This window comes from Schistocerca gregaria, chromosome 10, assembly GCF_023897955.1.
Source record: "Schistocerca gregaria isolate iqSchGreg1 chromosome 10, iqSchGreg1.2, whole genome shotgun sequence".
NCBI lineage: Eukaryota > Metazoa > Arthropoda > Insecta > Orthoptera > Acrididae > Schistocerca > Schistocerca gregaria.
The window spans coordinates 171696670-171708499 of record NC_064929.1 but is presented as its reverse complement, the minus strand read 5'-3'; the positions used below and the strand labels follow the sequence as shown (position 1 = coordinate 171708499).

Here is an 11830-nt window from a genome sequence, read left to right as displayed (position 1 = left end):
TTATTAATGTTTTATGGTGCAAATCGGTTGTCTTTAGCGCCCAAATCATAATTTAAACTAGACCGTTTCTAAGGAAAGCTGTCCGTCGTTCTCAAACTTAGGTGACACATAGAAGCCCAAACAGTGTTAGTAAGTGGCTAGAACTATAACGCATAATAATAGATGGAGGGCTACTTAAAATGCGACAAACGTAGTGGAAAAGTAAAATGAACAATTACCTTTTTTTAAGGTGGAATTTGATAAGAGCTTCTAGGACAACAAGTTTCCATGCTACAAAATTGTATCTCCTTCAGTATGTTGCTAAGGTGAATAAATTATCTGTGCTGTATGTGCTAACTTTAAGGAGTTAGAGAAAACTTGCATTGGTTTAGAAAGTGCCGCACTGTCAATGGTTCGTTACAGTGAAAGCTAAGTGATGTGAGGTTATCGCTTAACCGCGGATGAAAAGACGGGGCCAAGTACGTAATGGAGTTAAGACTGTCACCTTCCGATGGCATGGGCGAGAGAAAGTCGATCTATGCGTACAGTGGGGGAAGCAGCTTTAGTATTCGTGTATCGCAATACCTGATCGTCACCAAGAGACAAGTGAAGAAAAAATATGTTTTCTCCAATAGGACAGTGACATTATCATTACAAACGGTCACTCCAGCCGAGTATGACCTTTTACATAAATAAGGAAAATTGCAACCAGTCACTTTCTCGAATTGTTCGACTATTCCATTACCTAGTATCCTCTGGAGAAGGCACATAGAAGTCATTACAATGAAATGAACACCCTTAGCTGCTTACAGGCGTTGTATACGTCAACGGGGACAGATGAAAACGTGTGCCCCGACCGGGAATCGAACCCGGGATCTCCTGCTTACAGGGCAGAAGCTATATCCGTCTGAGCCACCGAGGACACAGATGATAGCGCGACTGCAGGGATTTATCTCTGGCACGCCTCCCGCGAATTCTCAACTTACTGTCTTGCACTACATTCGTAGTGCCCCCGCCCATTATACTCATTACACGCGGCGCGTTGCCGCTTCCCGTAAGAGTTCGGGCACTGTTTCTGCATTCACACAGAAGAAGAAGATGGTGAAGTGGCCGGTGAGCCTTAACTATATATATATATATATATATATATATATATATATATATATATATATATATATATATATATATATATACTAAGATGGTATCTACATAGAAGACACATGTTTACTTCCATAGCCTGATGCTGGAAAGTGGCTCTTTCAAAATAAGACACATAAAAAGAATTTAGTGTATCGGCAGAAGTAATGGTTGTACAGCGAGTTGTATCGTAAAATTAATTCTGCTACAAACTGGAACAGTATGGATGGGTTTGTGTCCAGAAATTATTTGGGTTTAAGAAGATTGATTTTTCTGTAAAACTCGCTGGACAAACGCTGCTCATGACGATACATTAAAGCCTTGTTATCCATCTTATTGCCACAGAACCAGTACCCAGCACCACGCTATAGAAGTTAATATGTAACTCTCATTTGTCGCATCTGAAGATGAGCCTTGGAAACTTCAAACTTTAGTTAGTGGAGTATATCAGTATATCAACAAACTTGGCTGAGCGAGTTATTCTGTATGTTCTATTCGATTTAAGAAGAAATGAGTACTAGTTAAAAGGCACTGATAATGACATCACTGAAGGTGTGAGTTTTTTCAAGAAGAATCACATACGAATATCGATTCACGTAAGTAACAAAGAGCTGCAGTGCAAACAAGTTCGGAAAATTCCCGCGTAGCTTTAAGTAGTGGCATCAAAGAGGCGCTGAAATGTATCCCTGACGAGTATCAACGAAAGATGGTTGTGCGCCAGGTAGCTTGCGGCCACCGGCAGCAGTACTGTAGGAATGGCAGCTAAGGATAATGTATCTTCACACCGAATCGTCGTCAGGAAACGAGTGAGGACGTGGTTTCAACATCCGGAGAATAACACGATAATTTCAGACTGTCGTTGCACCGGTGATATCCTTTTAAATTTAAATAAAAATGTATAAAGCTTTAAAATATTAGTTACACTATTTTACGCGTGTATAATGCAAATTTATACGGCTACTCCATAAAAATTCACTTTAGATGTACAGACGGAAACTATATTCACGAACTAGGTTGCCACAGGGTGATTCCTTGCACACCAGCGGTATAAAAATGCCTGTAACAAAATTTTGCCCTGTGCATATCTTCGGCAAAAAATGGGCGCCAATAAAGAAGCAACGGGACAACACTATTCTCAGTTAGGCAGTAGCTACAGTTTTGCGTCAGAATACTACAACTGAAGAGTTCGATTGCAGTTAAGGTGCCATTTATTTGTCCTAATTTTAGACTGTGTCACGTGTTATCTGATTTCTTGATCGTTATACATACCAACTAGAACAGGTCGCCCACAAGACACTAGCATTTATTTAATAGATACAGAAACGAGAGTACAATCGATTTTTTCACTTTATTATTCCACTTCTATGACGTATTTTGTCTTTAAAAGTTCACTCTTTTCTCTTTCATGTACAACATCCCTCCATGCTGCCCGTTACATTGTCAGTATTGCTTCTCCTTTTCTTAATTTAATGTCGGCCGAAATACACTCTTTGAAATTCTGGAGGTAGCATGGGTAAAATAAAGGGAGCTAAAGGTTGTTCACAATTAGTGCAGAAACCAGATGGCAGTTATAAGAGTGAAGGGGCATGAAAAGAAAGCAATAGTTTAGAAGGGAGCAAGACGGGGCTGTAGTCTACCCCGATGTAATTCTGTCCACACACTGAGCAAGCAGCAAAAGAAACCAAAGGAAGACGGTGGATTAGACACTAAAATTCAGGAAGAAGAAATAAAAGCTTTGATGTTTGCCGATGACATTGTAATCGTGTCAGAGATAGTAAAGGACTTGAAACAGGAGTTAAATGGAATGGACAGTCTCTTGAAAGGAGGATATAGATGAACATTATTGAAAGCAAATCAAGGGTACTGGAATATAGACGCAGTAAATTAGGCGATGCTCAGGGAAATTGAGTAGGAAAGGATACACTAACAATAGCAAACGAGTTTTGCTATTTAGGCAGTAAAATACCTGATGAAGGCCGAGGTGGGGAGGATACAAAATGTAGACATTCAATGGGAAGAAAAACGTTTGTGAGGAAGAGAAATTTGTTAGCGTGGAATACAGATTCAAGTGTTCGGAAGCCTTTTATTAAGATACTTGTCTGGAGTATAAGCTTGTGTGGATGTGAAACGTGGACGATAAATAGTTCAGACAAGAGGAAAATAGAACCTTTTGGAATGCGGTGCTAAGGAATAACTCTAAAGATGAGATAAATATATCGTTTAACTAATGAGGAGGCACTGAATAGAATTGTGGAGAAAAGAAATTTACAGGACAGTTTGACTAAAAGAAGGAATCGTTGGTATAATGCATTATCCGACATTAAGGGACCACAAATTTAGTGCTGGTGGGGAGTGTACGGAGTAAAAATTGTAGGGGGAGACCAAGAGGTGAATGCTAATCAGGGTGAAATATATGTAGCTTGCAGCAGATGAAGAGGGTTGCACAGAAAAGAGTAGCGCGGAGAGTTGCATCAAACCATTCGGACTGAAACAACAACAACACCAATATTAACAACAACAATCCTCCCCCAGGAAAAAGTTCACCACAGTTACTGAATATATATAGTATGTTAGTTTAATACCTGCACATAGAAGAGTTTTATATTTAGCTCTGTGCTATGACACGTAATTTATTTTCAACTGATTATAAACGTTTCTCACATATTTGACCAGCAACTGTTATGTTGCAAGTATAACAAAGAGTATTAGTTGAAGGAAATGTATCGTTTTGGAACAGCGTACTAAAGCCTTATTCGGCATATCTAATAAGGACTCGAACACTCGAATTGACTGTTCTAACACAAAACATTACACTTTGCAGTAACCAGACAGGACATTACACAAGATCAAACGAGTGACATTGTCGTACACGCTGTCAAAATGTTGCCCAATTGGCGAACTCTGTCGTCCACTTTTAGCGAAAATATGCACGGATGAAATTATATTACAGATATTTTCGTTATTTTTGAATGCAGAGAATCGAGCTGAGCCGTCCGAGTGCATGAATTTTGGCTGTATGTTTAAATATAACTTTTAGGTCACTGCTTAATTTAAAAGTCGCTAATAATTATATCGTCGACGATCAGTCAATTTTTAATGAGGGATGTGACTCAGTATTGATGATTATTTCCCAGTGACTTCTTGCAGATAGGAAGAGCGCGAATTGCAACGCAGGTACGGAAATTTACTCGTAGCTGTTACGTACTGTCATCAATTGGGCGCTGCAAAGTTCCCCTGACGCGTATGCAACCAGAGAAACAGGAGTGTGCTCCCGGCAGCTTGCAGCGGGTAGGGAAGCGCACGGCGCAGCTGCGCTTTTTCCCGGAGCCCGCGAGGGGCGGCCAAGTACGCGTGTTCGCGAGCGGATCGTAGCGTGTCGGTGTCCCGCGGCACGGAGGCGGTGCGCGCCGTGTCACGCCCGGGTCGCGACTGCCGCGGCCGCTCCCGGGTCCAGCAGCCTCCGCCACCGCCGCCGCCGCCGCCGCCGCTGCCGCCTCCCGCCCGCCCCCGGACGCCACGCTGCGCCCGCTTCGATCGGCGGCGGCGGAGGCGGGTGCGCTCGCTGCGTGTTGTGCCACGGCCGCCATCTTGGACGTGACCGCCGCCACCGCATCCACCGCCTCCAGCCTCCGAACCGCCTCCACCGCCCCCCGGATGGCCCAAGCGCCATAGGTGCCGTCCGTCACCCTGAAGCCTCCGCATGCCGACCCCATGACGCTACAAGAGCATGACTCGATTACGGAAGGAATGGGCACATTAGGAGCGCGCCATTTGACTAAACCACTCAGAATAGCGTAGCTTCAAATCATCTTTCACCACTCCTCCTTTATTTTTGAAAAATCATGATTTGCCACAATACCTAATCACAACCCTCATGGATATGTCGGGGTATCTAGCAGAATAGTGAAGTATGGTTCTATGTATGTTAGCCCATCACTTAGCCATATCTGTAACTTTTCCTTTAGGAGTGGTCGGTGTCCTGACCGATTAAAGTACTCGGTAGTGAAACCAATTTATAAAAAGGGAGAGACGGATAATGTTGACAATTTTAGACCTATTTCTATGTCATCGGTGTTTGCTAAAGTTATCGAGAAGGTTGTTACTGGAGCATTTAAATTCACATAATTTGCTGTCAAATGTTCAGTTTGGTTTTAGAAATGGTTTAACAACTGAAAATGCTATATTCTCTTTTCTCTGTGAGGTTTTGGACGGATAAAATAAAAGACTGCGAACGCTAGGTGTTTTATTTGATTTGACGATGGCTTTTGACTGTGTTGACCACAAAATATTACTGCAGAAGTTGGACCATTGTGGAGTAAGGGGAGTAGCTTACAATTGATTCGCCTCTTACATTAAGAATAGAAAGCAGAAGGTAATTCCCTGCAATATTGAGAGTTGTAGTGATGTTCAGTCCCAATGAGGCACTGTTAAGTGCGGCGTTCTCCAAGGGTCGGTGCTGGGGCCACTGTTGTTTATTATTTTTATAAATGATATGCCTTCTAGAAATACAGGTGATTCAAAAATATTTCTGTTTGCTGATGACACCAGCTTGGTAGTGAAGTATCTTGTGTGTAATACTGAAACAGTAGCAAATAATGTAGTTCATGAAATAAGTTCGTGCATTGTGAAAAATAATTTGATGCTAAATAACTGTAAGACTCAGTTTCTAACTCACAATTCAACAAGAACTGATATTTTAATAAGATAGAATGGGCATATTATAAGCAGGACGGAACAGTTCAAGTTGCTAGGCGTTCGGATAGATAGTAATCTGTTGTGGAATGTCCATGTTCAGGCTCTTGTTCAGAAACTAAATGCTGCTTTATTTATCATTAGAACAGTATCTGAAGTGACAGTTCAACACGGAGAGTAGTCTACTTCCCATATTTTCATACGCTTATGTCGTAAGGTATGAAACGTCCCCTTAGAAAAATTATACACGACTGTGCTTAAACTGACACACAATAGTTTTTAGCGCAACGCAATCTGACTTTCAATAATCCCTACAAAAGAATGGCCCTGACTAACATTAACCTATACCTTTCACAAATCACTTACCTCACAAAAAATCTTCGTTACTCGAACTACTGCAATACAGCGAGCACCACTACTGCCAGCTAAATAAAAGATTCAAACTACTGAAGGCACTAACTACTGATAGGCATAGTTAGCGAATGAAAGATTTTAATAGAGTACAAACAGTGTATTTACCTTAATAGTCATAATGTATATATCAGTTCATGACACCAATTCTTACAAATTTCAAAACTCCGCCATCTCTCTCCCCACGTCCACCACTGCTGGCGGCTCACCTCCAACTGCGCAACGCTACGCGCTGTTAGCATCCAGCTGCCGCTGCTCAAAACTACAATGGCAGACAACAATGCAAACCAGCCACAGACTGCACACGGCGCAGCCAGTGATTTTTTATACAGAGCGCTACGTGGCGGCGGCGTTACCAATAAAAAAAACCTAAACAGCCTACTTACAGGTATTGTTTTTTGGGGTAATTCTTCTGATTCAAGAAGGGTATTTTCGGCTCAAAAACGGGCTGTTCGAGCTATATGTGGTGTAAGTTCGAGAACCTCTTGTCGACCCCTATTCAACAGTCTGGGAATTCTGACATTGCCCTTACAGTATGTATGTTCTTTAATGTCGTTTTTTATTAGCAATATTAGCTTATTCCCAAGAGTTAGCAGCTTTCACCCAGTGAATACTAGGCAGAAACCAAATTTGCATGTGGAATACACTTCCTTGACTCTTGTGCACAAAGGAGTACAGTATTCTGCTGCATCCGTTTTCAATAAGCTACCACAAGAACTCAACAATCTTAGCAGTAGCCTAAACACTTTTAAGTCTAAACTGATGAGTTTCCTCATGGCTCACTACTCCTATTCTGTCGAGCAGCTCCTGGAAGATCTGAAAAATTAAGCAAATTCCAGTGTTAAATTGTTCATTTTCTTTATTTAAACTTACGACTTGTTGCCTGAATATGTCTCTTATATTTCATTTTATCTGTTTCTACTATCGTGTTACAATTTCATCTATTGACTCGTTCCATGACCATGGAGACTTCTCCATAATTCGGTCCCACGGGACAACAAATAACAAAATAAAACAAAAAACTCGACGTCTAAGAAAGAGGGAGTATGAGGAAAGTTTGGTACCCTATTTTACGGACAATGAGACGCACTTTTTTCTTCGAAAAACTTCTCCAAAATTTAGGTGCCTCTTATACTCGAAATTTATATAAAACTCCATTTTGATTTCAAATTCCAGCTAGTCGTAAAATAGCTATATATTCGATGCCGCGGCAAACGTTGGATTCAACTCGTAGCAACAGTGCACCAATGCAACGAACGTGAGTTGCGAGGATCTCAATTTTCCTAAAACAGTCTCCCTCCTGACTCGCGATCACAATCTCAGAATACTATTTAGCCTCTGTTGCATCATTGCGGTCTACGGTGGCAGGCCACTTCAACTGAAGTGATTTGCGTTATCGGTAACACTACAATATTTTTGTTAGTAGCTAGTTTCGTAATGGGCAAAAATGAAAGGTATTCATATGATCTTGGCTATAAACTTAAAGTAATAGCGTATGCAGAATGAGATGGAAACAGAGCAGCTGATCGTCATTTCGCCCTTCCACTGACAGAAAAAAACGATTAGCCATTGGCCTAGTCAAGAAGAAATGAGGAAGACTAAATGTGCAGATAGAGGACTGAATACAAAATGGCCGAAACCATAAGATGACGTATTGAAATGGATTCAAGGACGCTGTCAAAACGTTACTGGAATTAATACAAAAATGAATCAAGTACATGCTAGTAATCTAGCCCTACAGTGGAACTTAACAGACTTTAAGGGTGGAGTTGGTTGATGCTGCAGGTTTATGAAGCGTCATGGACTTAGCATGCGAACTAAAATATTTCTGAAAATGTCACAAAAGTATTAAGAGATAAAGTATCTTTCCATCGCTTTATTATTATTAGCATCGAAAGAAAAACAGTGTGGAACTAAGTCATATGGCAAACACGGACAAATCTCCTCTGAGATTTCCTGTGCCAAGTAAAAGAACTGTCGTCACGAAAGGTGATAAAATTGTAACTATAAAAACAAGCGGACATGAAAAAATGCACTAAATTGCTGTCCTTTCATGCTGTACTCACGCCATTAAACTTAATCCAACGATCATGCTCAAGCGCCAAACAATGCCAAAAGCTTCTTAAATACCGCCAGGTGGTGCTGTTCACCTACATGACAAGGGTTGGTTGGACGAGGCTCGTATGAAATTCAGTATCGACAGTGTGTGTACGAGAAGGAAAGGTGCTTTATTGAATAAGAGTGTCCTTCTTTTGCTAGATCAGTTTAGTGGTCGTTTGAAAAATTCTGTGAAAGAGAAACTGAGACAGGGAAATACAGAGCCTGCTGTTATTCTGGGAGAACTTGCTTCAGAATTGCAACCTCTTCATGTCTCGATAAATAAACCATTTAAAGTATATATGAGAGAGGAGAAAAATAAATGGATGATGGATGAAACCCAACATGATATTTTTTTGTTCCAAAGGAACCCTTAAAATGACCTACGATGAAACAAGTGTGTGAGTGAAAAAAACAGTCGTGAAGTAGAGTGAGAGAAGACATGGTTAAATCTTTCTAGAGGTGCGGTGTAAGTAATGCTTCTGATGGCATTGAAGACCATCTTGCATATGAAGAGCACAACGACGACAAATATCAAGTACATTCAGATGACGACTTTAGGGATTTTAAAGGTCAGTTTGGTTTTATGAACTGAGAATTTCTTTTAGTCGGGCTTTGCAATCTAATAATAATAAATGTTATTTTTTAAAGAAACTGCTTAAAAACTATGGTACCCCTCATAGCCCGTAGCGTCTTGTAGTCCGTAAAATACGGCAACTTACCAAAGATTAGATGGATAGGTCACGTAACTAATGAGGAGGTACTGAATGGAATTGGGGAGAAGAGGAATTTGTGGCACAACTTGACTAGAAGAAGGGATCGGAAGGTAGGACATGTTCTGAGGCGTCAAGGTGTAACGCCGGAAATGCATATCCTCTTATTTCCATTTATTGTACTAAAATTTTTTTCCTTACTTTGTTACCTGATGATATGACATTTCTGTATTTTTATATATTGTAATTGTTTTACTATTTATATATATAATTGTTTTGTAAATATTATTTGTATTTTTACACTGGGTCTTGCCTAGGGAAAACTATGCTATCAAACAATTACATCGATTGGTATGGTCGAGAACCAAAGTGTTTAGGATCTTTGGTAGCTCAAACTCTGCTTCGAGGAGCGCGGGCAGAGCGGAGAGTCTGCTGGAGTAGGGAGGTGGAGCAGCTGTGTTGTGCGACGCTCCCACGAGTTGCCGCGCTTTCGGGATTTGGCAGCATGTAATTGCGTTCGACTTGCTACGATATTTTCTGACACATGTCGTGGACAGGAAGCATTAGCTGTCGCACATGAAGAGCCCGTTTCAGCTCGAGACCGTGTCGAGAAGAAGGCGTGCCAACATGCAGCTTCTGCAACAGCGACGGATGACAATGAGTGACTGTCGCCACCTCCTCGACCAATGACTTCAAACCTTCAATCAACCAACAAGGAAGACTGGAAGGACGTAAAGTTCTAGAGCTCTATGACAGGCCTCAGCTTTTAAAATTGTTCCATTTGCCTCACAAAATTACAGCAAGTTATCAGGAACCTTTGTTGCTCATTGTCCCAATTGCATTACCAAGCAGGGTCCCTTCCTTTTTCGAAATGAATCCGAGTGTCGAAATTCAAACGTCAGCATTAAAGTAATTTCATTCCATTTCACTGTTTTAATTTCAAAGTTAAGCTAAGGTATTCGTAGCTGGCTACAATATTTATATTACATAAGCACAAATTTAGAGCGCGATTTTTGTTACCATATTTTAGCTTTCCTGTGACTGCAGCTCAGCTTGGTATGTACTAACTTTTAATATTGTTAATTGTTCAGAATCATTGAATTCAAGTTCAAAGTTAAATCACTTATTTCTAAATTGCGTAGATTCAAGTAGCTTTTGAAATGATTGAAAAGGTAGCCCAAGACTAACCTTATTTTACTGAATTTCGTAGTGCTTCAAAAACGAAGCTCACTATTCATTCACTAAATTAACTTTCAATTTTCGCAGTTTTAGTAATTCATTTGCTAAATTAAGTCATAGTGTAGCGAAATTTATTACTTCTGACAAACATTCAATTTTCACACAACATGTGTCAATCTTCAGTTGCCACGATTTAGTGCCAATTATATGTGCAATAACCTTTCTTTTTCAGTTATTATAGTAGCTGTCCATAGGACTGGCGACCATAATTTTTCCCAAATTTCAAATATCTAATTAACGTCTGGTAATTGTTAACGTAAGGACCGCACATTTACTTTCTTTATTAACTTTACCCCTTTTCAAAATTAATTTCCACCAGTTTCATTTGCATTTTTCCTTTCATTTAGATGTAACCCTTTCCTCCCTCTTTACCGACATATTAACTTTGGTGCTTTTCCCAAATTTCCATTAGGTACACGTGGTTTAATATTTACTGTCATTAAGGTTGATAAGTGAGGGGGAGGTTACAAAGGGATCGCAAATTTCGTTCTGGAGGGAAGCATGGAGGATAAAAGTCGTAGAGGGAGATCAGGAGATGGATACACCAAGCTGTTTCAGAAGGATGCAGGTTTCAGTAGATATTCGGAGATGAAGAAGCTTGCACAGGATAGAGTAGCATGGAGAACTGCATCAAACCAGTCGCTGGCACTGAAACGTCCACTTTGAACAATTATACACGAATGTGCTTAAATTGATACACAATATTTTTTAGCGCAACGCAATCTGACTTTCAAAAATCCCTACAAAAAATGTCCCTGACTAACATTAACCTATACGTTTCACAGATCGCTTACCTAACAAAAATCTTGGTTACTCGAACTACTGCAATACAGCGAGCGCCACTACTGCCAGCTACATAAAAGATTCAAACTACGGAAGGCACTAACTACTGATAGACATAGTTAGTAAACGAAAGATTTTGATAGAGAACAAACAATGTATTTACCTCAATAGTGATCAAAAGTCATAATGTATATAGCAGTTCATGACATCCAGTCTTACAACTTTCAAAACTTCGCCATCTGTCTCCCCACATCCACCACTGCTGGCCGCTCACCTCCAACTGCGCAACGCTACGCGCCGCTAACAGCCAACTGCCCAACGCTACAATCGCGAGTATTACAACAATGCCAACCAGCCACTAACTGCACACAGCACAGCCAGTGATTTTCATACAGAGATGGTGTTACAAATAAGAAAACCTAACCAGCCTACTTACAGCATGAAGACCTAAACAACTAGTGACGTAATAAGGAGGTAAAACTGAGACAAATTTAGGCTATGTGCTGTGTAGCAGCAGACTTAAATGGTGCAACGGAAGTAAGATTGGTCATAAATAGGACCGTAAGGCAGCGGATGACTTAGTCTAAACCAGTGCTCGTCAAACATTTTCGTTCAAGCGCCGATACTGACGTGACGAGCCCGCACCGGGCGCATATGTACCGATCTTGTAACCGACTTAAATTATCTTGTAAGCCCCCAATAGGCTATTTACAGTCTGACAGCGATATGCTACTAATCGTTGAAAGTCGTCACCTTCCAGAAAAAGTGGTCAAACTAAA

The 11830-nt window shown here is 40.7% G+C and overlaps 1 non-coding gene across 1 annotated transcript; it reads right to left on the bottom strand.

The window, feature by feature from the left end:
- Window positions 1-827: 827 nt before the first annotated feature.
- Trnat-ugu (transfer RNA threonine (anticodon UGU)) lies at window positions 828-901 on the bottom strand. The gene has a single exon. It is a non-coding gene; the product is annotated as a tRNA-Thr (tRNA).
- Window positions 902-11830: the final 10929 nt, after the last annotated feature.